This window comes from Camelus bactrianus, chromosome 8 (genome assembly GCF_048773025.1).
Source record: "Camelus bactrianus isolate YW-2024 breed Bactrian camel chromosome 8, ASM4877302v1, whole genome shotgun sequence".
Taxonomy (NCBI): Eukaryota; Metazoa; Chordata; class Mammalia; order Artiodactyla; family Camelidae; genus Camelus; species Camelus bactrianus.
Window position 1 is genome coordinate 79,836,200 of NC_133546.1, and position 26,434 is coordinate 79,862,633.

General features: G+C 45.4%; 1 long non-coding RNA gene across 1 annotated transcript in view; it reads right to left on the bottom strand.

Moving 5' to 3' along the window:
• The window catches only part of LOC141578399 (uncharacterized), a 51,128-nt gene extending 36,043 nt beyond the window's left edge, over positions 1 to 15,085 (bottom strand). The window contains exons 1-2 of the long non-coding RNA XR_012508782.1: positions 14,440 to 15,085; positions 12,887 to 13,055 (exon numbers count right to left, since the gene is read on the bottom strand). This is a non-coding gene — a long non-coding RNA (uncharacterized LOC141578399). The remainder of the gene's footprint in view (positions 1 to 12,886; positions 13,056 to 14,439) is intronic.
• Positions 15,086 to 26,434: the final 11,349 nt, after the last annotated feature.

A 26,434-nucleotide genomic window follows, 5' to 3' on the forward strand; every position in this document is an offset into this window, starting at 1 on the left:
TCAGAAATTATACCGTTAGCATCCCTGGGCTCCCATGGACTGGTTTCACATTAACCAAACTCATGACACACTGATGCAAGAAAACCAGAAACTTATTAATGTAACAGAAGAAGTGAAACTATAAACCAGACTGAAATATCAGAGTTCAACCATGAGTATATTTTCTCCTCCACAGCCCAATCACGGGCAGGCAGTCACATGGCAACCATGGACAGAAGCAGAGCAGGAAGGGTTTGTAGATTAACTCAATGGACTAAATTTCTGTTATACGAACAGATCTACTGCCTAGAAAATAATTAACGCTAATCACAGTGCACACTTCGTGGACAGTGGCCGAGACATAACAGTGAGCACCTGTGTAACTCTCCTTTCCCTGTCCTTTCTGGGCTAACTGATGCAAAGTGGTACAAAGATTCAGGGATGCAGATACCTCTAAACACCCAAAGCCCATCTCTGGGAGCCTCAAAACCAGACAGCCAGGGTTTAAATACCAGCTCTGCCACTTACTAGCTCTGTGACCTTGGCCAACTTACTTACTCTCTCCGTGCTGAAAATTCCACACTATAAAACTGGGATAACAATCAAACCTTCCTTACTCGCTTGTTGAGAAGATTGAAGGATTCATTTCTGTAAAACTCTCAGAAAAGAATGTAGCACATTTTTGTTGTTCAACAAATGTCAACTTAGTATAAAAGTGATTTACAAGTCTCCCTTCTAATAATATTATGTGTTTCCTGGCTAGTATAAGTCCCAAAGAAAATCCTTATTTCTCCTTTTATAAACTCTTGGGGAGCACCCTCCCATTCCATTCCACCACCTGTTTAAACTAGGTAGGGGATGCCTCCTCCCCATTCCTCTAGGCCATGGAGAGTGCTTCTCCCTTCATACCCCTGGCCGCTGGATCACAGCTAGCCCTCGTCACACTAACAGGGTGAGGTGTGAATCCGGGGAGACAAGCAGGGAATGTGAAAGCCTACCTTTCCCTCCAGTGTTGGTCACCATTGGGAAGCACCTGGGATGCTCAGCTCCATGTCAGGACAGCCCTGTGCATGAAGGGGCAGGTCCTCTCAAGGGAAGGCTCGCTGTGGCCCAGAGCTACCTGGGACAGGGTGAGTCTCTAATTCTGGGACACAGTATCATGACACACATTTTCCCACAGCCCTGAAGTTCATGGAGAACGTGGCTTTATCAGTAACAAAGAAGACATTTATCGCCTGCATACTCTTTTGTGTCTTCTCTCAGTTGGCTGCTGGAGACAACATGCATATAAGTATTGGATCCCCATAGGCCCCAACATATATGAATTAACAAAAAATTCTGTGGCTTAATGTTTGTTCAGGGTGACTGTGTAACACTTCTGACTCTGCTGATGCTTAATTATGGGTATAGGAACTATGGAACCTCCTCAAATATCTTTCATCATAAACCAGCTTTTCTTGTTTCCCTGTTTCTTAGTAATTGACAAAGACTATAAAATGATGGCTTCACACCAAACAGCAGCTAAAGATTATGAGCCCTCTTGACATACCCACTGTGGTAAACACTTTACATAATTTCTAATTCTCACAATTCTACAAAGCAGATACCAAAGTCCCAAACTCACAGACGAGGGAAAAACTCAGAACGAACTGACTCAGGCTCACATGGCTCAGTGGCAGCGCGTGCACGCAAACCCAAGTCAAAGAACTACAACCCTTCCTATATGTACCAAATGTCCTACCACCAATTAACACACAGCAGCGGGGTCAATACTCAGGGAACTCAGTACACTTTTCAGCTATAATGTTCTCCAGAGGCCGCTACTGGCTGTTTTATAAGTTCCCGGCTCACTGGTTTCTATCACTGGAAGAAAAGTCCGATTTTGCCACTGTTCACACAGCAAGTCTGAGATGTTCACAGCGAGATGACAGAATAAAACTAAAATATAAGCAGAACAATTTTTCCACGTAGACAGACATAATGGACATTGTGCTATTCTGAAGCATCAAGCAAAGAAATCAAAACAAAATAACGTTGTTTAAGCCTTCTTTAACAAACAGGAAAATTAAGACGGTAAGAAGGGGCAACAAGCGCCACCTATGGCTAAAAAGACCTTCCAGGTTGCCAGGAAGCATGCAACACAAAAATTGCCTGTAGGATAAGAAACGAGAATCAGATAACTAAAAGCTTCTGTAGCACATACTGCACTTTGCTTCGGGGGAAGCGAGGGTAACTCAGTATTTAATCTGATATTGCTAATACTCCTGAATATAAACAAAAGACACAGGCTCATGGAAACTCATCTTAGAAGAGGAAAGAATCCAGTCCAGCCACTTCATTTTACAGGAGGGGAGACTGAGACATGGGATCTGTCCTCCTTTCAATCGGCAACAAATCTATCCTAGGCCTAATGTCTTGCACTGTAGCAAAAATGAACAGATCTGTACTAGGCCTATATTCATAAAAGTCGCGTCTGTATTTTTCCGAAAGTAGGTTATCTAAGTATCTTGCAACATACTTCTCAAAATCCAGGAAATCATACGTTTGTTGAAGTACAAAAACATTTATTTACATAATAAAACAGCATGAGCTTTATTGTCTCTATTAAAAAAGTTACATGTCAAATCAATGTTTTGATATTTTAAACCTGTTAAGAGTGCAGGAAAAAAGATCAAAATTTTCTTAAATCACAAACGGGAGAAGCTTATTCCCTGAAAATGATCAATGTGGATGTCAGAATCCAACGAATTTAAATGTCTGAGTGGATGGTTACACGGCAACATGACATCGGAGTTCTAACAATACACATTCTGTGTAAATAACCTTCAAGGTCGTCTGCTTAAGGCAATTTAACTAGTCACTGTCTCACTAGAATGATACAGATTTCATTAAAACTTCATAGTGCACTAAAAAATAAATGAATCCTTGTTACTTTAAGCCATATTCATATATATCATATATATACATATTAAATATGCATCAGTAATAAGACACCCTCTTTAGTATTCAGAGTTGATCCTTCTAAAATATCTGTCATTTTGACAGCACATTTTTACTAAGCACCTCTTGGGTTCTTTGTATACAAGGCTACTAACTCTCACAGTCAGACAACTTAAACGATATTACTCAAATTTCACAAATGAGGAAATGTACTTAAGCCATGAAAACAACTTATATATACATCATCAGGAAAGAAAAGAATAAAGATTTTCTTAAAATATTCACTGACAATCTTTTCTTCCATATTAAGACTACATAAAACCAATTCAGTCTTTGTAAGTATTTCTGTCAATAAGGGCCACTAGAGAAAAACAAGTAACATCATCAGCAGTGGTTGGACTTTCAAAGCCCCCTTCTCATTTGCACTATAATTATTTTTAATGTTTTGTTTTTAGTGCTTACAGAGCACTAAAATACATAAAAATTAACTTTTTATGCCACTACCTGAGAATTAAACATCTGTGAAAATGTACAATTTTAATTTATGCCACTCTGTCTCACATTCTCTCTGGTGTCTCTCCTTTGAAGGCCTCATCAGGCTGAGATCACTAAAATCGGCCATTTATGGAGTCACAGGAGTTCGGGTAACCACTCAACGGGAGGCTGATTAGAGGAGCAATTAAGAATGCATCCTGTGCAGCCTGGGTTCCAGCACCGAGCTAGCCACCGCCAGCTGCGTGTGATTTGGGACAAGCTGCTCCATCTCTCAATCCCTCAGCTGCAAAAAAGGAGACACTGATACCTACCGTCAAACACCTGCTATGAAGTAAAACATGAGGAAAGTATTTTAGCCTTAGGTAGGTGTCCACTCAGAGCGAGTTTGGTCATTATGATGATGAGGATGGCTGTTAATAAATTGAGCTAGACCAAAAAGGAGAAATCACATTAAAGGAGAAACATTTTATGCCAATGAACATTTCCTTTTGGATGGATTGCAGAATATACTATTCATTTATTTAATAAACCAAGTTTTGTCCATTAATAATAGATTTACAGGTTCATGGACAAGTCTCCAGAAAAAGAATTAGAGGCCTCTAACCTCTGTATACTAAGAAAGTAAATTTTAAAAAAAATCAGGGGGGAGATTATACCTCATTTGGGAGAGTATGTGCTTAGCATGCATGAGGCCCTCAGTTCAGTCCCCACTAACTCAATTTAAAAACTTTTTTTTTTAAGAAATGGAGAATTAAAGCAAAAAGATGGAGGGATACGGAAATTTTTTAGAGACTCATCTCAGATTTAAGATGGGGAAAAACCCATCCATTACTCAGAGGAAATCTTGAGAACTATGTAAACTGAATCTGAGATGTCCAGTCTTCTAACATTATTCATGAATTCATATTACCAAGTCTTAAAACTACCTGATAACCCACAGTTGTGATACTGACCATAACAGCTGCCAACACGGATCTAGCTCTGGCTAGGAATGCTCTGTTCTGACATCTCTGCCCCTGAGGCCTCACCAGACTGAGAGCAATAAATTCAGTCATTCATGAGCATCTCCTGTAAGTCCTCCCTTTGTGCTCCTCACTCTCCCCTCACCAGCCCCTCTGAGGAAAACACTGTTATCATCATCCCCACCCGAAGATAAGGCCACTGAGGCACAGAGACTAAACCTGCTCCTGGTCATATTGGCATTAAAGGACGTCTGTATTTCTGCTGTTTTGCTTTTGACAAAGGAATCTGAGATATCAATTCAAGGGAGACTGTTAAATAATAAAATATGTCAGGTCTTCACCTCAAAGAGCAGATAATATAAATTCCCGATGTAGGATGAGGCTGCCGCCACAAAATGACTCAGCTTGAAATTAATATCCAAGATGAAGCAGCGGATACACGTAAATACTCACGATTGTCAACTCCGCTCACGGGTCTGGGCCCTTCACTGCCTGAACTGGGGTGAATAGTCCACCCGTGTCAGGGAGGGAAGCGTGGCTTTTCCAGGTCTCCCCAAGGCTTCACGGGCTATTTCCCCCCACAGGCTGACCTCAACGATTAAAAATCTCTCAAGATTTTTACACCATGCAAAACTGAAATACATTTCTGCAGATGGAGCACTTTCTCAGGCTTAAAATTATTTTGCCTACACTCAGCAGGGGGGGAAAAAGAAACAAGTCTCTGCAAAGTCTCTGATTCTCACCACTCACACTAGTAAGAAGGCAACTGCACAAGATGTCTCTTCAGAGTGCAGGGTGAGAAGAAAATAAAGCCGCCCCCAACCACAGGCACTCCCAGAGACAGAGCTCAGCAGTCTTCTGCACACTCACGGTTGTGCAGCCCTCATCACCATCTATTTCCAGAACACTTCATCACCCCAGAAGAACACCCCTGTCACTAGCAGTCACTCCCTAACCACCCTCCACCTAGCCCTTTGCAACCATCACCTGCTCTCCGCCTCTGCATGTGCCTATTCTGGGCATTTCAGATCACTGAAGTCAATATGTGGCCGTGTGTGTCTGCTTCCTTTCACTTAACATGCTCTTGTCAAGGCTCGTCCATGTTGAAGTGGTATCAGCATCTCTTTTTTTTTTGAAAACGTTAAAGTTTATTAGAGGGTTTTAAGTACTATCAAAAAGAGTAGAGTGGAGCATAAGTGATTGTGTTTCAAAGGGAAAAGGGCGGGTTGAGCAGTCAGAGTGGACTTCCCAGAAGAGGTGGCCTTTTTCATTTTCCTCTTTTTCTTTTTTATTCACTCTTACGTCTGAATAATGTTTCACTAAATGGAGATTCTACATTCTGTTCATGAATTCAGCAGCTATGTATGGACGAGGTCCAGAAGGATGAGTGTAAGAGGCGACTTGCAGGGATGGCATTTAAGCAAAGGGCAAGATGTGCTTTCAAAAAAAAGCCAACAAACAGAGGCGCAAGGAAATTCAGTGCGTTTCTGAACAAAGTGAATGCTTGCTTCGGCAGGACAACCGTGCAGGGCTGGGGCGGATATTGGCAGGAATCACGGCGTGGGAGTCACCTGAGGAGACTCCCCACTGCACGCAGCTCAGCCAAATCTCCTCCCTCATCCTATATTGTTAGAGCCATGTTTCTAGGTTTATCTTATTTCAAGTAATAGCACTTTAGCTACATATCTGATCATCTGCATCAGACCACTTTACCTCCAAGGCACAGAAAATTATTCACTAACCGGAGCAGCTCCAGGACATAACGGTGATGGATTAGGGAGTCCTGCAGCATCCCAGCCTGCATGCACAAACCCCACATGTGCCCTGGTGATGTCCGGAAAATTAAACGCATTGGAAATATCTCACTGCTGGTACACGACATCTGCCCTCAAATTGCCCCAAACTCATGCTGGCAAAGCACTACTCAGCCCTCTCACTACAAAAGAAAAAAAAATGCTAAGAAGGCAAATTTAGGCTCTTCCATTGAAAACCAGCAACCATCAATTCCAGTATCTGAGCTGGAATGCTCCTGACATCTAAAACCACTGCGCCGTTACTTTTCAAATGTGGAAGTCATATATGTATACCACGTAGATGATATTACAGTAGGATTTTTCTTTTCAGAATTTCCAGTTGCAACATTAGCACAAGAAAGTTTATGGTTCAGCTTTAATAAAATCAATTATCTTCCACTTTCTTAATTTTGAACCTATTATTATTTTATAAATGGAGCTATGCTGCATAATATAAACAAACTGTTTGAAATCTGCAAACAAGACCTTTATGACCTCACTATTTCAGAGCAAACTTTAATGATGTTTTGAGAGGTGGGGCCTGGGTTGCTCACTAACACCTCTTTAAATACTGACAAGGATGTGCTATTAAGTAATGCAAAGGCTCTAACACCACATTAGCTCAGAAACCAAAGAAACTACACCAAAGCCTTACTTTATCATTTTTAAATTTTGCTATTCTTTGGAATATAAAATTTCTTTAAAGATATGATTTTTTTTTTGAGAAAGACAACAGCTCTATTAAATTTCCTCTCACCAAGAAAGCAAACTTTATCAAGAATAAATACCCCATGGAAATCGAAATGACGGGAGGTTTCTAGCTAAGTGAACATGCAGATCTGAACAGAAATCTAAATCCTATCAGATCTCACTCGAACGAGCTCAACAAAGTCCTGGGCTACCCTGGAACTTAGCTCTTCTGTTCCAAAAGTTGGCTGAGCTAAGATCATCACACAAGGCAGGGAAGGAGAGAAGAAGAAAGTCCACTTGGCAGCCTCCATCTCTTTTCTTCCAGCCAAAAGTCGCCTCTCGGGCGACCCCGATAAAAAGCCCTCCCCATAAGGAAATCCGGCATCCACACTGCCCCTGCCGTCCCCAAGCAGACCTGATGCCCCTCTCCCAGCCTGTGAATGGTCTTCTAGTGACCCCCCAGTTGGTGGCACCCTCCCCTTCTTCCCCGCTACACACACACACACCCCCAGAGCAACGGCAGCCTTCCCAAATCACAAAGTTGACTACATCACCCCACTTCAAACCCTTCAGAGGCTCCCTGGTGGAATTCTAGCTCCGCCCCCGACACTGCTCACCCAGCCTCACCCCAGTTCCCAGGTCCCCAGTGACCTTTGGGACCCCCTGTCCTGCTCCTACTTCCCACTTGCCTCCAGGCTCATTTTGATTGTTTCCCAAGGAAGAATTCCCTCCCTCCAACCTCCGCAACTTTTTCCTCTATTCCTAGAACATTCTAGGCTAAGTCAACTTCTGACACTGCTAAGCTCACAAGAAGCAAATACATTTTGCTTACTAATGTGGGTCCACCCACTCTCCCTTAGACACACAGAAGTGCGCGTGTTATGAATAAATGAATGACGGGGTGGATCTCAAAGGGACAGACAGACCTGCTCTCGCCCGTCCCGATCCTTCTGTCTGTAGAATATCAGAAGCAAAACCAGAAGTACCTTTCCTGAGGGTCACTTCCTGCTGACACCCTTCACTGCCTCCAGTGTCTGTTCAAATAAAACCCAACGTCTTCCAAAGCCCTTCACCCCAGGCTCTCTCCAGGGTCCTCCCAAGCAGGGGAACACTCCACCCTGGACCACACAGGGCACTCTACCCAGGTCCCCACACCACAAGCCTCCAGGCCTCTGCCCGGGCTGCACCTGCCACCTGAGCCACACTCTTGACTCCTTCTCCTGGCTGACACTTACTCTGTCCTCACGATTGAATGTAGAGCCCATTTCTTCCAGGAAGTCCTCTCTGAGAATGTCCTTTAGGTCTTGGCAGGGCTCCATCTATAGCAACAGTACATGGTGACCAACTGGGTGTTTGCCCACTCCTTTGAAACCACGAACTCTTGGGGGCCACGTGGGAAGGAGTGAGAGATTACAAGAGGGGTGGGGGAAGCAAAAAGCAAAAATCACAGCCCAAGTCCCAAATTCATGGATTCTTTCTCAGAAAAAAGTATAAACTATTTCACACCTGTGCAATTTGGCTACTATTTTTGTGGCTTGTGAACAGCAAGAGCTTGGTGTTCTAGTCCAAAACCCAGATTACATGCATAGAAATGTATATATTCATATCCAAAGGAAACCAGAGCTGTTCAACAACAGTTTGCAGTTAGAATAGAAAGGAACTTTGATAAAGGCAATCTCTCTCTCCCTCTTCTTTCTTTTCTGGCATCATATAATTTTAGAAGTATTTGCGTGACTAAGAGATGGCTACAGCCCGTGATTCTGCACTGGAGTGTTTGGGGCTGAGGAAGCCCAGATTACATTCACTGCGTAAATGCAATCACACCAACACACTGATAGTTGCCGTGGTGGTGGAACTGATGTTCCAAAGCAGGCAACCTTACTCTGTAAGACAACTCTAAATAGAAAGTAAGAATTGCAATGTTCTGTACTGAATTTCATTCGATATATGGGTCATTAACTGATAGAATATCTTCACTAATGTAACCCAAAAATAAATTGTCAACGTCGATTTTCTTCATCTGACCGTTTTATGCTAACTTTGGATATCAAACCCTCACTCCATACGGAAAGCTCAGGCCTACGCTGCAGCAGTTACATCCCATGGAAGAAAGTCGATCAAGGGAGAACTGGAGAGTTTCCCTTCAGAAGCTGCTAAGTCTGGTTTTGCACCTGTACGTCATTTGCAACCACGTCAGCGTCAAAGGAGTAAGACCTTACCTCTGTGGGGCGAAAAGCACTGCGGTGCTTCTGAACCATTAAAGAACACTGAGCTTTGTGAAACAGTCCTGAGGTACTTAAATCGTATTTTTTATGAAAGGCTCAAATACTGACCCAATTCACCAATCCAGGTACAACAGGGAGGTACCGGAATTAGTAGAGAGAACATGCCCTTGAAGTCTGACAAGGCCCTGCTTGAATCCTGCTACAGCATTTACTAGACGCTAAACGGACCAATTCCTTAACCCCTCTGAGAAGGCTTCGCAATCCGCAAAAGGGGCCTGCCACCGTCCACCTGGGAGGCATGGATGAGAATGCAACACGCAAGTAGGGCTGCCGACTGGTATCTGACACGGGGCCTGACTAGCTTCCCTCCGCTGCCCTTCTTCCCCTTTAAACTTTCACTGTTCCCCCTTGTAAGGATCAAACCCCTGGAAAAGACTGCCCGAATCTTCTGTGTATCCCTGAATACATGCATTACACTTAGGAGGCCAGAAAAACAACTGCCTCCTCCCCAGTCACTATCAATGTTCTTAAGAGTCTGGGTATTTTTAACTCAATTTTTCAGGGAGACTATTCCAGAACTTTGCAAGCACCATTCTCCAGGTTGGCTCCCCTCCCAGTGCCCATCTCTTCTCACCTCAGATCCTCTATCTGATTGCCTTCTGTTCATTGGAAAGCGAGTCCAGTAAGGTGGCGACTCCCAAAGACGCCCTCCCTCCCTCACAGGTGAGTGTGACTACTTTCTCCCCACTCCAACTCCAGCTTCTTAGAAGTCTACCTTCCCGGACCCTGCAGACTCTGCATCATCCCAAGACACACACGTGGCCACGAAACTCCTTTCAGATATCTTCCAGGCTGGCCCTGCCCAACCCCAGGCCCCTTAAGGATAAATGGCATTAGTCTGAAAATCGCAAACGCCGCAGACTGACACACCAAAGTTGCATGGTCTGGGCTTTCCTCCAACCCAGGCACAGCCCTGCCCCGCCTCAGCCTCAGTCTGCAGCTCTCCAGATGATCTAATTCACATGCGCGTCTGTGAACACCAGCTAAGAATGAAGACTCCCAACGTGTATCTCTAGTCCGGCTCCTTCACCTGAGCCCCAGGGCCATAGACCCGAGTGCCTCTTTGAAGTCCTAACTTGGATGACAAGTGGAATCTTAAAAATGCCTCATGTCCGCCATTTACTCTGGAATTCGATTCCTGGCAGGTACCTCCCAGACACCCCATTTTAGTAACAGCCCCAGCACCCACCTATGTGTTTGAGGTCACATTCAATTTCCACTGTTCCCTCCCCCAAGCCCTGCCCTGGAATCAGTCCTGTTATATCCGTCACTAAGCCCATCTCAAGTCTGGTTCTGCAGGGACCACGGCCGGAACCCCACAAGCTCACAGCATGGTGCACTGAGTCACAGTCCTCCAAAGGGTGCTCCCTGGAGGGGGAGGCATCTCCTGCCACTGGTCACCTCAGAAGGCACTGTATTCTCACAAAGGAGGCCCAGGAGAAGGGACTCAAGGTTCTCCCGTGGTCTGAGTTTTGAAGGGCCCGAGGTGTGGGGGAGCTCCTAATTAGCAGACACAGTTGTCAGTAAGCAGACGAGGATGGAGGAACCCAGGCCAGGCTGTTCTCACTCCGACCCCTGGGCTCTCGGGAGCCACAGGAAAGGCCTGTGTCCAGGGCATATCCTGGCCATCACAGATCCCAGCCTGCATTTGCCAACCCGGACAGACTAGACTCCTTCTACTTACGACATTTACTTCTGATCTGTTCCCCACCCACAATGTGATGGACTCCTTCAGATATTCTTTCCTGTCTGAAGCGAGACAAATTCAGTGAAAAATGAAGTGTCCACATTTGGACCAGAGCATGAAAGGAGAAACAAGGCCTCATGGTCAGCATGATGGTGGTGGCCAAACACTTTCACCGGGTGAGATGAACCATGGTGGGGGTGAGAATCCAAGGTCCTAGGTCGGCCAAAGCATCTTCCTTCACAGTTGACTGGGGTGTTGGAGACTCACTCCCGCAAACTAACGACAAGGCCGAAAGAGGTGGACGTCAGCTGCAACAGACACGGAGTCAGCTATTTACTGCCAACATGGGTTAAAAGTAAAGGACGGTGCAGGGAGGCCTGCACGGCTGCTGAGGCAAACCACAGACCCGGCTCTGAATGCCCACTGGCTGGAGCAGGGTGGAAGCTACGGTCCCCTTTAGCAGTCCCTATGTCCACCAGATCCAGGTGAACCAGCTACTTAGGAGAAGGACATGCTGTCCTGATACTCAGATAAACCAGCCTCGTAAAGGGAACAAAAGAGTGGCATGGATTTTACACCAAATTCTGCCTCTTTGTGAAGGCAAAGTAAAGTAAATGGCACGGGAAATAAAATGCAAAAAAAAAAAAATTAAATAACAAAACGGTGACTGCTTCCTCCAACAGCTGCTCACCCCCGAGCCTGCCACTTCCTCACCAGTGACCGCCGGCCAGGCAGCGCCGTCACGCGCGTCACACAGCGACAACCAGGAACCGAGTGCCAAGCACGTTTGTGTAAAAGAAGGAATGGAGCAAGATGCTGCAGAATTTGACTTTACAAGATTAAATACTCCATGAAAAATATCCCTCAGCAGCCGCCTAAATGAATTCGCATCTCACTTCTTCAAAACAATCAAACAAATTTAATAAGGGCGCATTTGTCACCAAATATAAGGAGGACCAAACTGGTTCCTTAAAGCAAGGATTTTAAGAGGTATCAAACACCAGTGGGTGATGTGCTAAAAAAAATTAGAAAATAAAAAGATGACAAGGATAATACATGGATTAAGGCAGCTGTTAAGTTTTTGCTTTTTAAAGCGATGGAGACAGCTCGGAGGGCGATCTAGCTATTTCCAATGCAGGGTGTGCACAGCCCACATTTTCAGACGCAACAACATGCTCACAGGGCAGTACAAGAGAAAAAGGAATAAAGAAAAAGGAAAAGAGGAACAAGAGAAAATTAGAAACACACAAGAACAAAAATGACTTTGACAGCACGTACAAGAATTTACGTGAGTGTGTGAGGCCAGGGACGCGGGGATGGTGAGACCCACACTCACCTCCTGCTCCAGGGAGAGCAGGGGCCTGAGGGGAGCGGCCCTGCCGGGGGACCCCAACGTGGTCAGCGCCCCTAACCAAAACTCCACATACATGGGTCTAGGCAGGTCTTAAGCTACAAATTGTGGTCACATTTCAGGCTGGACAGTTTTACGCACTTCCACCAAGAGTAGCAGGAGAGATTTAGGCTCTGTTCCTGCACCAAAGCATTGTTTAAAAAATTAATGTCTGCGGAATAGTAAAAGCAACAATGGAGTAAAAGTGACTGGAGGAGAACTTGCTTGACCCTAGCTCACTGGCCGCGTTATCTCACTGACGTTAAGATGCTGGCTGAGACCTTACGGTACCAAAACAGACAGAAGCACAAGGAGGGAGGTTTAATGCGCTGCTATATTTTGATGCCGGGAGCCATGCCTGGTACACGAGGTTCTGGGTAAACAATGGTGACTGTGTCAACCACTATGGGCTAAGCAAATATCCAGCTACTCCTCCAAATCCCAAGGGCAGACTTCAAAAAGCAAAAACAAGCAGAAATTCTCTGGTGGGTCTGCAGACCCAGAGCCAAGCAGTTGCTGAGCAATAATGTCACCAGTGCCTCCTGTGACAAAAGAGGAGGCACTGGCCTGAGGGCTTGGGCAGGGCTCCAGGCTTCCACTGCTCACCCACCAGTCTGTCCAGGGGGAGAAGGTGGTCCCTGCTTACGTTGCACCGATGCACCTACCTTGACTGACGCCTGGGGGATCAGCAGGCGGTGACATGTGAGGTGAACGGAGCCAGCCTCGGTGTAGCCCGGTGCTGGCAGCTGTGCCCTCAGCAGTTCCCAGGCTCCTAAACCTGACACCTCATCTCCAAGGAGCAGATGGGTGCTCGGGCATGTAGATCACAGGGCCCTGTGAGGACAAGAACAGATCATGGCCACGACATGCCTTGCCCCTTCCTTAAGCATGTCCGGGAGGAACAGGAAATTCATCCAGAGACCGCTAGGCACCTCACGCAGGTGGGACTCGGGTCCTCTTGCCTATCACTCACAGGGCTGATCTGGATATTCTTTTTATCAATTCTCTGGCATCTTCTCCTCCAACTTCCAAACAACCAGAAAGTAGAATCTGATCTTAATTAAGTTCAAGAATCACAGAGCACCGCCTCCACAGCGGGCCCGGCAGCACGTGCCAGGTCGTCCGACCATCACCTGTGGGACCGCCATGAGCCCTCTCCAGACTCAAGGACCGAGGCCGTAGGCCGGGTGTACACAGATTCCCTCACTCTCCCCAGCAAAGTGGGACCACCTCTCGGCAAAGGCATCTCACCCTCTTCTGTCCGAGGGACAGCACAATAGATACACGGGGAAACAGAGCAGAAGTTGGGGGGTTAGGCAGCCCAGAAGAGCTCGTCTGTAATTCCGAGGCAAATTGGGGCCGTTGACTTAATCACAGGGACAAAGTGAGGATGAACATTTCTCTGCTCTTTCCCATACTCCGTGATACGCCTTTCCCTGCATAAGGAGTTCATTCGGAGGTCCCTGGCGGTGTTTCTGATATCCTAACATGGCATGCTGCCTGTCGGGCAGGAAGAGAGGGCCTGAGCCGAACAGGTGCTGAGCCTGGGAGGCAGGAGACACTGGCTCCAAGCCAGCTCAACCAGCGCCTCGTTCTGCCTCTCGGGATTCAGCATCTCATCTATAAGCAAAGGGATGAGACTGTCCCAGGAAACGCTGCCCAACAGAAATGAAATGAGAGCCATGTAAAGAAAGTTTCCCAGTTGCCACATTTAAAACGGTAAACAAAGAAACAAACCAACAAACAAAAAACAAGTACTAGAAACTGATTTTAAGAACATATCTTACATAATCTACTGTATGTAAAATACTACCATTTTGACATGTAATCAATAGAGGAAGTAACAAGATAGTTTATATGCTTTTAGTAGACAAGCCTCAGCGTCTCATGTGCATTTGAACTACAGCACATCTCAGCTCAGACCAGCCTCCTCCCCAGTGCTCCTAGCATCAGTGGCTGTGGCTACTCTATTGAACAGCAACTCCAGGGGTCCCACCAGGGTCCTGGCTGAAAAGCAGGAGTAAGTGCTCTAACACTATCACTAAAAGGATCTCTCTGAAACAAAGGCGGATTCACTTTTAAATGTCTGTAAACCGGCGGGCTGCACCTCCCTCCCCCCTTGGATACAAAAGAGTCCTATTCCTTGCTGATCACTTTCTGGATGGAGAAAAGAAACCCGGCACAAAGCCAGGGTGGACTGGCCTCCAGGTAAACTTACCTGCTGTCTGTGTCCAGTCCCATGAAGTCCTCCTTCTCAAACGGCATGCAGAGGAGTGGGATCTTGTCCCCAGGCTTGTCAGGGGCCCCATCCAGCCACTTGGACTTGAGCAAGATGAAGAGTGACTCAGTGAAGTCCTCGATCCTCTTCTCCACCACCCTGCAGTCCTCGTAGATTGAAGGCCACGTCGGTGCGCGGCTGCTTGGCTTACCTCCCCATGCAGCACAAAGACAAAGAGCTGAGAGTCATTAAGCGTGATGCCATACTGCTCCTCTGCACGTGGAGCTTCTCGAAGGCCTTGGCCGAGAGGCAGTCGGTAATGGTGACAAGGCCCACAACCATGCGGTGGGTCTGGAAGACGCTCCATCCATTCTTGGGCGCATAGTGGTACCTGTAGTGCGTACAGAGTGCGCCCTGGGAGCTGCACGGGCTGATCTGGCTCACCAAGGAGATTCGCTTATAGATGCAAAAGAAATTCTCCTCTGAGATGATCCCCACTGGTTTGACCACCACGGGAAGAGCCTAATAGTCCTCAGCACACTGCACGTAGTCAGGAATGTTCATGTTGCAGGCCCTGCCGAGAGGGGAGAGGAGATCGAGGTAAATATTGTGCTGTGTGCTGTGGGCGCCTCTGGGTTGCGGTGACCTGGTGTGTACCAGCCAGAAGGCAGGGGAAGCCCAAGCAAATCCAGGGGTACAGTTTGTCCTTCAGAGCCTGCACATGGCTACCGTAGCTCGGATCACTTTACCCAGCTTTTGGTCTAGGCTTCCTGAACCTGCAGAGAAGGGTCATTTCTTGTTTTCTGTTTCAAAGCACCTAGCAAGGCTAGCAAGGCCCTGATGCAAAGTCACTGCTCAAAAATGCGGAATAAAGAAATGAAAAAAGGAACTGCTTTCCGCAACCCCCTTCAGCAGAATATAAAGAAAAGGACAACAGTAGGAGCAAAAGATGTGGATTTCAATTCCAATTTAATTGAACCCCTAAGCTGCAGAATAATGGATAAGAAAACTTGCCTTGGGGAGGAGGGTACAGTTCAGTGGTAGAGCACATGCTTATCATGTACGAGGTCCCAGTACCTCATTTTAATTAATGAAACAAATAAATAAACTTAATTACCCTCCTCAAAAAATACTTTTTAATTCAAAATTCAAAAAACACCTTGCAATTGACACAACATTGTAAACTTGACTATAATTCAATTAAAAAAAAAAAATCCTTGCCTTACAAGAATATATCTGGATTACGGAAGTTTGCAAATGTAAAATGCCTAGGGTACCACCTGCATAAAAACGGGTGACTACAAATTTACTATCCCTCCTTTATGAGCTATATTTCCTTCGGGGGGGTAATAAACTCTATGAGCTAATTTTCTCAGATTTAAAAAAATGTAAATATTACCTGATTCTCAGTACTGCTGAAGAATCAGATAACCCTATGAAATCATCTGACCCACAGAGGTTACTCAATAAATGTTTGTTGAATGAATGAATAAACAAGCAAAATGAATGCTGCTCCCTGCCACAGACCATCATAATGGTACTGCTTGGAAATCCCAAGCCCACGTTCCACCCGTCTCTACACTAACCATGTGGGTGACCTGGGCAGGCGTGTGTGCTTCTCTAAGCCCCAGTTTAATCGTGAATAGAAATGATGGCAATAACACAAACCTCAAATTGTTAGTGAGTCAGTAATTAATCGTACCCCAACTTTGCAAGATGGAACCATTATGGAAAACTGGGAAAGGGTCCATAGGCCCTCTCCATATTATCTCTTACAACTACATGGGAATCTACATTATATCTCAAAATAAAATTTCTACTTTTTTAAAGAAGGTATTGAGGTTAAATGTGCTCACTGTCTCAAAAAAGGAACACACAGAAAAAATAGGACAATGCCCAGCACATGAGATACACTCAGTTAACATTCCCACTGAACCCACAGGTCCCTCCAAATTCAGAGCAAGAGGATGGGTCCTCGTGGCAAGAGGCCACTGCACCTGAAGCTAACAAAGCTAATGGTGCTCACTTCCAAGAGTCCCTGTCACCACACTTGTTCTAATTTTCTATTTGTAATTTTTTTCCTTTTTATTACATAGAAATTCCCAATTGCATAGCCTTCACCTGACTAGACATCAAGATGGCAGCCCTTCAAAACCTGACCACAGAGATCATGATGGCAGCCCTTCTTGGTGAAACAATAAAATGAAAAGCCATTTCCACAAGACCTCTGTGTAAATCTACTAGGGAACTTCATCCTGGACTGAGGAAGAGGTCTGGGGAGGAGGGGGCCATCTGGGGCATAGAGAACTATGGGCCACCTGTCCCACGATGGACTTTAGACTCAACCATCACCCTCCAGGAAATTTAAAATACACAGCGACATAGTGCTTTGGGCAAGATTTTTTTTTTTATATCCCTGAATCCCTTGCAGGTCTTGTTTCTACTGAGACACAAATAGATTATGTGTATATTGTTTAACAAAAGCCTTAAAATATTATCACCCCAACTTGACACATCAAGAAACTGAGGTAGAGAGGTTTGTCACATTGTGCAAGATTAAAGAGAGGCCACGACAGACACCATATTTAAATCCAAGCCCCTGCTCCAGTGCTCACACTAGAAAGTGTGACATACTGCCCCTTTTCTGCCCTCTCCCTGCAATAAATCTCTGAAGAGTATTTTCTGTGCAACCTGGAATCACAATCACATCAATTTTCCACAAAGAGCTATGTGACTCCTTGCAGGAAGTAACAAAATCTAAAGTGTTGGGATGGGAGGAGAGATTTGCATTTTCTGTTTCTCAAAGGAAACATGGCTTTAAAAGAAACTGAAAAGCACTTATCTAGTCTAAGCCCTCATTGTGCAGAGAAAGAAACGGAGGGTCAGAAGAGATGAGGAAAGGGCCTTATTAACAAATATTTCCTCAGCACAACACCAAGCCAGCCCTGGGAACTACTGGGGGAGGATCTGGGAGGCCCAGGAGAATGAGTGTTAGAAAACGGAAAGAGAAGAAGCATACAAGGCCCTGTCTCTACACCACCATACCATGAAATTCCACCAAATTACCCAGTATGGGGGCAGCCAATAATAAGGTGGGGTAAACAGGTTACAGAAACCTGGAATTCTCAACCATAGTGTAAATTCCAACATTTACTGTTTTTTTTCCCAGTTCAAGCATCAACTCAGTGGGCACTCTGTACCAGGGACTACACGAGGCCTGGAGTTCTCCCAAATACAGATCTCTATTACCACGTGTGCAAAGCACATAAAGGCCACCAGAAGAAAAGCGCTCACAGATAACATGGAATTACTGAAACTGAAAGCAGCCAAAGAGCATATATTACTAGGAAAAATGGTGCTGCTACAAATGGACTCATGGACATAGGAAGCAAACTGTGCTTAGCAGGCAGGAAAGGGGAGATTAACAGATACACGTTAATAAATATAAAATAAATGACAAGGGCCTACTATATAGCACAGGGAACTATATTCAATTTCTTGTAATGGGTTCTACTAAAAACAATATACTACATATGTATATACATATGCATATGTTTATAACTGAATCTCTGCTGTACACCTGAAACTAACATTGTAAATTGACTACACTTCAATAAAAAATAAATTAAAAAAATAATTAAAAATAAAAGCAACGCCATTAAGAAAAAAAAAAGAATACTGTAATCCCCTTAGCTGTAGGTGCTGGAGAATCCTGGTTGCAAGCACCAAGTCCACTGGATCACTCCAGCACTGGCTGTCACTCTTTCTGACCATTACAGAGTCACTTGGCTTCACTGAGGTTACTTTTCTCTTCTGTGAAAGGCTACAGTAGCAACTAACGATGTATAGAATCTCATCATTCACAAGCCCAAAAATTTAGTGAGGACTTCCCATGGGCCAGGCTCTGGAGAGATGAAAAGATACAGTCCCAGATATATTCATGGGTAGAAGAAATTTATGCCATAAAGACATTAATTCTTCCTGTTTTGATACACAGATTCATTGCAATTCTGATTACAATTCCTACCAGATATTTCATGGAATGTAACAAGTTATTTTACGGTCAGGAATAGGCATGAAACTTCCTTAGAAACACCACTGAGGAGGGGTGGGTTTGTCACTCATTTTCACTGGTCTTTCTGATGTGATGAAAACGTTCTGGAATAATAATTGTTGCACCACTGTGAATATGCTAAAAGTTGCTGAATTGTACCATTTAAATGGATGGACTTCATGGTGTGTGAACAATATCACAATAAAGCTGTTATATGAAAAAATATTTCTTGACAATTATTTTTCCCTCTATACTACTAGTCTGCCCCACGATTTAAGAAAAACAAAAAACCAAAACAAACCAAACTGTGCCAGGAGCTCTTTAGGACTGCAATGTCCCTGGGTCTCCAACGCCTCTGGTGGTGCTGTTCCTGTTAACGCACCCTAGCTGGGCTGGGCTAGTTAGGGATTGTAACTATCTTTTTAAAATCGACGGTTACATGTTTCACCCTGGGAAAGGGAAGGAAGGAGCATGACACAGCCTCATGCCTTCAGCTCATTTTTAACTGAACCAAGCCCTGCTTTCAACACTGTAATCCCTGGTACTATAAAAACACGTGACATCAACAAGCACCGCCATAATTACACCTGAAAGTGTTCAAGGTACTTACCTGGGGCAGAAACACTGAGGGAGGAGACAGAAGCTCGCTCAGCACTGAGGATCCACTTTCCCGACTCCACCAGAGGCTGCGCTTTACAGCCGGAGGCTCTCAGCCCAGGGAGCAGCGCCCACGCCGCTGAGCTTGTCCTCAGGGAGCAGGAAAGGAAGAGCAGGGCAGCCCCGGGGTTGCGGGGCAGGGAAAGCGGGGGGGGGGTTGGTGGAAACGCGGGCTGCAGCCCCGCTCGGAGGCCAGCCCCAGCCCCAGCCGCCTGCCCCCGTTCGGGTCCGCAGACACCACCCGCCCGGGACACAGCCCGCCCAGGGGCGGGGACGTGCCGGCGGCCGAGGAGAGGCAGCCAGGGAGGAGAGGACTCGCGGGCGGGAGAGGGGAAGGGGACGCCAGCCACGGACTGAGGGGAGCCCGGCTGGGTGAGAGGCTGCATGTGCACACCTGGCCATGGAAGGGTGTGGCCGGGGCGCCGGGTTAGGTGGCGCGGGCAGAGGGGTCTGGCCAGAGCAATTCAGCTGAACACAGGCTGACTGGCGCCCTGGGGGGCTGTGACATGCCGACTGCCCTCCCGCAGCCGCCTGACCCCTTTCCCGGGAGCCCCCCACCTTGCACTTCCACAGCCAGAGGCCCCGGCCCCGGGCAGGAGCTAAAGGCCTACCGGTCGACAGAGCTGAGAAGCCTTTGGGGCCGATCCCCGGCTCGGAGCTGGAGCTTCCAGCCCGCGGTCCAGCTGGCACCGACTGCCCATGCGCAGGAGGGCCAGCGATCCACTCTGGGTTCTGCGAGAGAAGGTGGGGCAGCGAGGGAGGGAGAAGATGGGAGGGGGAGGAGAGGAGGGGAAAAGTGGAGGGAGACAGATGGACCGGAAGAGCAGAGAAAAGGGATGGATCTGGAGAGGGGAGGGTCGTAGCGGAGATGGAGAGAAAAGCTTTACCTCTGGGGGCACCCCGAAGGAGGCGGCAGTCTTGCCTCTGTATCATTCTGTTACCCTTCAAGGCCCGCAGCTCATGTTTTACCTCTCTGATCCAGCCCTCCATCCGATGCTTCTGCAGAACCCCTATGGGTATCACACCCGTTGCCTCCACGCGGAGCTGGGTTTTCTGTTGCTCTGGGAACCAAGCACCCGCAGGTGTTGTCGCTCAGAACTACCTTGGGAAGAGTACCTATTCCCCTTTTACACGCTGGGAAACAGGCAGGCATGATCTCTGCCTTAGTTCCACTCTCCCAGGTGTTGGGCTGGCGGGGAGCGGGGTGGTACAAGATCAGAGCCCCAGACAGAGCAGACAGCCTGAGTGTTGGTGCACAGTCCCCATCCCTCCTGGGTAAACCACACCCCACCCTAGTGGAACCATCAAGGGCTCACAGTAGTTCCCTGGGTGTGAGAGAGCTTTCCTTATGTAAAGGAAAAGCCCAGCTGGGCTGACAAGCTAAGTCACAAATCTAAGTGTGATAACTGTCGGTTTACTGATCTAAATTCTGCTGGGCTAACTCGTAAATCTGAAGTTTAGTGTCAGTTTACTGGGCTAACAAGCTAACTCGTAAATCCAACCTCAACAGGTGTCAGTAACGTGATCTATTACAAGTTGATAAGCTCCAGTGTACTGATTCCTTGCTTTATGTTGTTTGAGCCTTATTGGGTAATACCCCTTACTTGTAATTAACCCTTTAAAACCTCATGTGCATGTCTTGGAGTTGCTCAGAACTTCGGAGCAGAAGCCCCTCTGAGCCCGCCGGCATAATAAATCTGAGTACTCCAACCCTCCCAGTGGTGCTTGTTTCTTGGCTGGCCTGTTGTTTCCATAACACTCAGTTCCAGTGCCCTGCTTGCTAGGTAGATAGGAGTCTTACCGAGTCCAAATTCATTCTCCTCAGTGCAGGACAGGCCAATAAGTTGGGAGACCAGGTGTTGGGGCAAGGAATAGCAAGTCTCTGTAGACCTAGATGGCAAACTAATGTCCTGGAAAACCATCTCCCCAAGTCAGAATTCAGGCTCCTTTCCTACGTGCTTGGTTCTTGCAATCTTCCTGGTGTAGGAATTCCTTGTTGTTAGAATCCTTTGTTCTTGCAGCTATCTGCCTGGGTCAAATCTCTGTAAACCTCCAACAAAACAAACGTTATTTTCTATTCTGTAATTTGTTATCTTTTTATGAATGAAAAAGTGTTAAATATCCTTAAAGGTCAGAGCCTTCAGAATAGGCTCTCCTGTATATTTCAGGCTCTAAGCAACATTGTTTTACAAGCAAGATGAAGCCTAGGAGACAGAGCATAGGGTTTAAGTCAAATGAAAAGATCTAATATGCAGTCAGATTTTTTCTGTTCTATTACCTGGGCAGAAGCCACTTGAGGGTTTAAATCCCTTTAAGTTAAAAATAACTAAAACTTTAAAGGAATTTACATACATATTTGGGAATGAGCATACCATATCTGGAAAAGCATCCAAAGGATAGTAAACAGTGGCATCTCCAGGGAGGGCTGGAAGAACAGAGGATGAGGGTAAACTTCTTTCACTTGTGTAGTTTTGTGCTCTGTTTGAATATTTATTAACCATTTGCATGTATTTCTTTTTCAGTTAAAAAAATGTGTAATGGAGCAAAGGAGTAATTAGCTCAGCAAATACAGCAGCCATGGAATCACTGAGTCATCACTTTTGACTTAAGCCAGGAAGCATTTATTGACTCTCTCCAATGTGCTCAGTGCTGTTTTAAGAATTCTTTTATTATTATTATTTATTATTATTATTATTGTTATTTTTATTTTATGAAATAATAACACGGTATCCCCCACCCCTGCCCATGGCTGGCGGGAAACCAACTGAGTTCTTATTGAGTTGTTTTCCAAGGAGTAGAGATGAGTTATAAACTGAACACACCTTCAGGGCAAAACAGGCGGAGTGGTTTTACAGCACTCCAGACAGCTATGAAGGGTTTTCAATAAAGGTGCCCAGAGTCTGAGAGAGAAAGCCTCCATGGCCCTACAAAAAGCTGTCCAAACTGCCTTCTCCATGGCACTACTGAAGTAGGAAAAAACAAATCTGACTCCATGTTTGATCTGTTCCTTTGAATTTAAGAAAACCACGTTAATACGCTCCGGTCTTTTCATGGGTTATGATGTCACAGAGGAGACGGACAGGTCAACAAGGGACCACTCTGCCGTGATCACTGAGCCGGGGAACGGGATGGGCGGCAAGATGTATGAAGCAGCCATAGCAGTGCCCGTGCTTCTAGGCAGGTAACCAAAGTCGCCTCGACAAGGTGTCAAATACTTGTGCCCACGTCCTCATCACCTGACGTGTATTAAAGAGAAATGGAAACTTATAAAAGTCCAATACCCTTGGTGGGTACACCGTCCAAAGAGCAAAGTCACAGTTTGACAACTGGCCATCCCGGTTCCCTGGGATTCATTCTTGGAGAATCTTAGAAACCACTCCTCTGTCCTTAAGAAGTGCTGCATATTTGTCCTATCTTTGGCTCAGGGATGGAGCATGTTCAAGTGAACTTTAATGTCTGCACAGATTTGACTGTCTTTCTCCAGTTTCACGTGTCCATTCTAAAGAGGCCTGAGCTAAGTCCATCCTCCGAAATATCTATTCCCTCCAGTGACAACTCATTGAGCCTGCAATTAAAAGCCAACTGAACAAGACTGTCTGTCCTCAGCTAAAACGTTCACCCACCCTTCACTACTTTCTTAATCTCCTCTCCTGGCTAATTGCAACAGACTAACACCTCCCTCTACCAAGCTCCCCAACTATGTCAGTTTTTCTCCCCAAAGAGAAAGTAAGGTCCATAAATGAGGAGTCAACTCCATAGTCACCTCTGAATTCCTAGCATATAGTAATGTTAATAAATAGAACTATGATTATGTCTTCTTTCCTTTAAAACATTTCCAGTTATTTGAATGAGACCTTGGAAGAGAGGTGTTTGCCGTCCAGTATCTTGATCCACAAGTCTCTGGAGGCCTTTTTCGGAATGGCTGCTCACTGATTCATTCAAACCACAGCTTCTCATTCCAGGAGTAGCTGTGCTTCTCTGCCAGGAGTTTGTGGTCACTCTCATGCCAGAAGAGCTTTAAACTATATCCTTACTTTGGATTTGTAATTTTTCCACTCTTCCAACAAAATTGACTTTCCTTACTGTCTTGCCTTGAGGAATTTTTTTTTTCCTAGTTCACCCTTAAGTAAACCATGCTTCTCGGAATGGGCTTGGCCTTACATATGATCAGTCATCCAACTCCCAGTGTGAGAGGCTTCGGTCTCACCTCCTGCCCTACTGTCAAGGCAACTGAAACTCAGTACAGGAGCCAACAGACACCCCAGGGTTTCTAAGGCTCATGTATCACCCAGAATCCCTGCTTTCTGGTTTGTCTTGGCTTCTGAGGATTTCCCCTCACTTTCTTGACAATTAGCTGTGCAGCTTGAAAGATGAGGAAGGAAGGTTTTATTTCTTAATCCGCATTTTAAGAAACTTGTGTAATGAAGGTTTTCACAAGTTTCTACAACCCTCCATTGCCGAGACAGAAAACACACTAGATATTTTCTATGTTTAGCTATCATGTGTATTTTTTCTTTTGTTTTCTTAACTGCAAACAGACATCTTTTAATTAAAAAAAATTAAGGCCCCAAATAGGATAGAGAAAGGGCATACAAAATTAAAGGGCAAAGACAGAAAAATGATAAGTACTCTACAAGGTTAATATAATACTTACTCTATGGATCAGATCAGCAATTCTCAGTAACAGCTATTTGAAATATGACCATGAGGTAAAAGGTCTCTCTTGTCAGGAGATGGCTAATAGAATATAGAATTAAATCAACAAACAAAAATTCTAAGTCTGGCGAGGTACAGAAGGCTACCAGCAAAATGTGTCGTCTTCTGGAAAGGAGGGAGGCTCACCAGCTCTTTACTGTGGAGCCTGAGCCCATGGGAGGACGGTGAAGTGAGCTCTGTAAGTACCCAATTAGCAAAGTGGGTGATGAATAAAGAGACGTGAGCTTTGATGACAGAGATGATACTACTATTCACTTGTCCTGTAAAGTATGTCTTCACATTCAGTGATCACTACCTCAGCGTCCTCAGGGATTAAGATTATAGGAAAATTCACAGCCTGGGCCCAGACCTCCTCTTTGAGCTCGTGACACTGCACTTAGATGTCGCAAGGGCAACTCCAACTCCACCTGCAAAGAGCTGACTTCATGATGCTCCTCTCATAGCCGTCCTGCCTAGGGCCAGTGGTTGGGGGGCAAGGTGTCTCTGCCTCTCCGAGCTCAGGCCCATCACTCACAGGTGTGACTGGACCCCTCCTTCAGGGCCCAGATTTCCTCAGTCACCGAGTCCAACCACCCACACCTGTCCTACCAGATACTCACTGGCACTCACTCAGCACTGACTCTGTGCTGGGTACCATGCTGCACACTGTGGACACGTTATCTCACTGGATCTCCACAGCAGTCCTGGGGGGTCGGTACATCACTGCATTTATTGATTAGATAAATTGTTTCTCTTCCTTGAGTGCATCATCCAAAGTGACACGGCTACTGAGACACAAAACTGGGACTGAAAACCACTTGAAAATTCTACACTCCTACACCTGGCAGCCACCCTAATCTGACTCATCACATCACCTCCTGCTGAGCCTTCTAAATGTTTCTAAGCATTCTACAAGACAAAAGTGATCTACGAGAGCACCCCACTCCCCTAATTAAAATCTGTCAATGACGGTCCACTGCCCTTAGGAGAAAGCCCCACCGGGCCTGAGCACAGCCCAATGGCCCGGCATCTGCGTTCCCTGCGCGGCATCGCCGCCTCACCCACCACGCAGCTCTATACTGGCTGTGTCCAGGACAGGGATGCTGACTCCGTACAACCCGGGGCTCGTCTCAATCGAACAATGATCACCTTCTTCAGTGTCCACGTTCTTCACTGCTGACTCTCAGAAAAATGTTTTCTCAGGATGAATCAATATCTTTTTCCTTACAACTTCCCGTCATTGATAATGAGCTCCACCCAAAAGAGAGAAGACTTAATTTTCAGTCTCCTTATCTGTAAAGTGAGAATAACAAGAAAATATGTGAGGTTTTAAGAGAAATAATATTCATGTGAGGCTGAGGAACAATTCCCAACATACAGTAAGCACTCAATATGTGCTTACTTATTATTAATAAGAATATAATGCATTCCAGCAACCTTAACTCAATGTTTTATGGCTATGTCCAACAGACTACAGACACACTGTTGGACGAACCGCTTTGAGCGGATCAGCACAAGCATACTGGGAAAGGTAAGCGCTGACTCCGGTTACAGCTGCAGCCACCCAGCACTACGGGGCGGGGGCAGTTTCTCAGACTATTACATGTTGCTTGAGCATTTAATTGTCACTAATGAATAAAGACAGGTGTTCTTTAGTCAAAGCTCCTGAAACATAAATCTTCAAAGATTGATGCAAATTAGATTTCAAGTACAGCACTCTCTCTAGAAATTATTTGATAATAGCCTTAGCTCCTCTGCACATCAAAAGGGCATGTTCTTAATATATCTGACTACACCGAAAGTGTTGTTTAAAAGAAATTAAGATGAAGCCATCCTAAATAAGCTCTCAGTATCATCTTCACAAAGCCCTAACCAAGGGTCTCATTTCTCACTTCCACATAGGTGTTCAGGTAGCTTAACCTGGGTCTTGGTTTCTTATAACATGGGGGTGGGAAGAGTTGTGGATAGATTTATGTTGCAAATATAAACCTAGTGTAGTTGCTGCGTAGAAATCCTAGAAATAAACAAATTGATATATAGTCCTACCTCAAGAAGCTCAGACTTTCCATTTACAACAGCATTAAAAATTAAATGAGAGATACATTTAACAAAAATTTACAAGATTTGTACATTGAATATTTTGAAGTATCACCAAAACATTTTAAAAGATCTACATATATGGAAGACATCTCATGTTGATGGAATGGTAGACAATATTGTTAAAAATGTTAAGACTCCCCAAAGTGATTTACAAATTCAGTGGAATCGCTATCAAAATTCCAGCTGACTTCTTTGCAAAAATTGAAAAACTTATACCAAAATTCATATGGAAGTGCAAGGGGCCCAGGACAGCCAAAGCAATCTTGAAGAAGCAGAGCAAAGTGGGATGACTCACTTTAAAGTGTACTAAAAAGCTATAGTACTAAGTCAGTATGGTACTGGCATAAGTTTGGATAAATAAATCTATGAGACACAATAAAATCCCAGGGGGAAAAAACTTACATTTACAGTCAGTTTTCCACAAGGGTGCCAACAACACTCCATGGAAAGAATTGTCTATTCAACAAATGGTGCAGGGAAAGCTGGGTA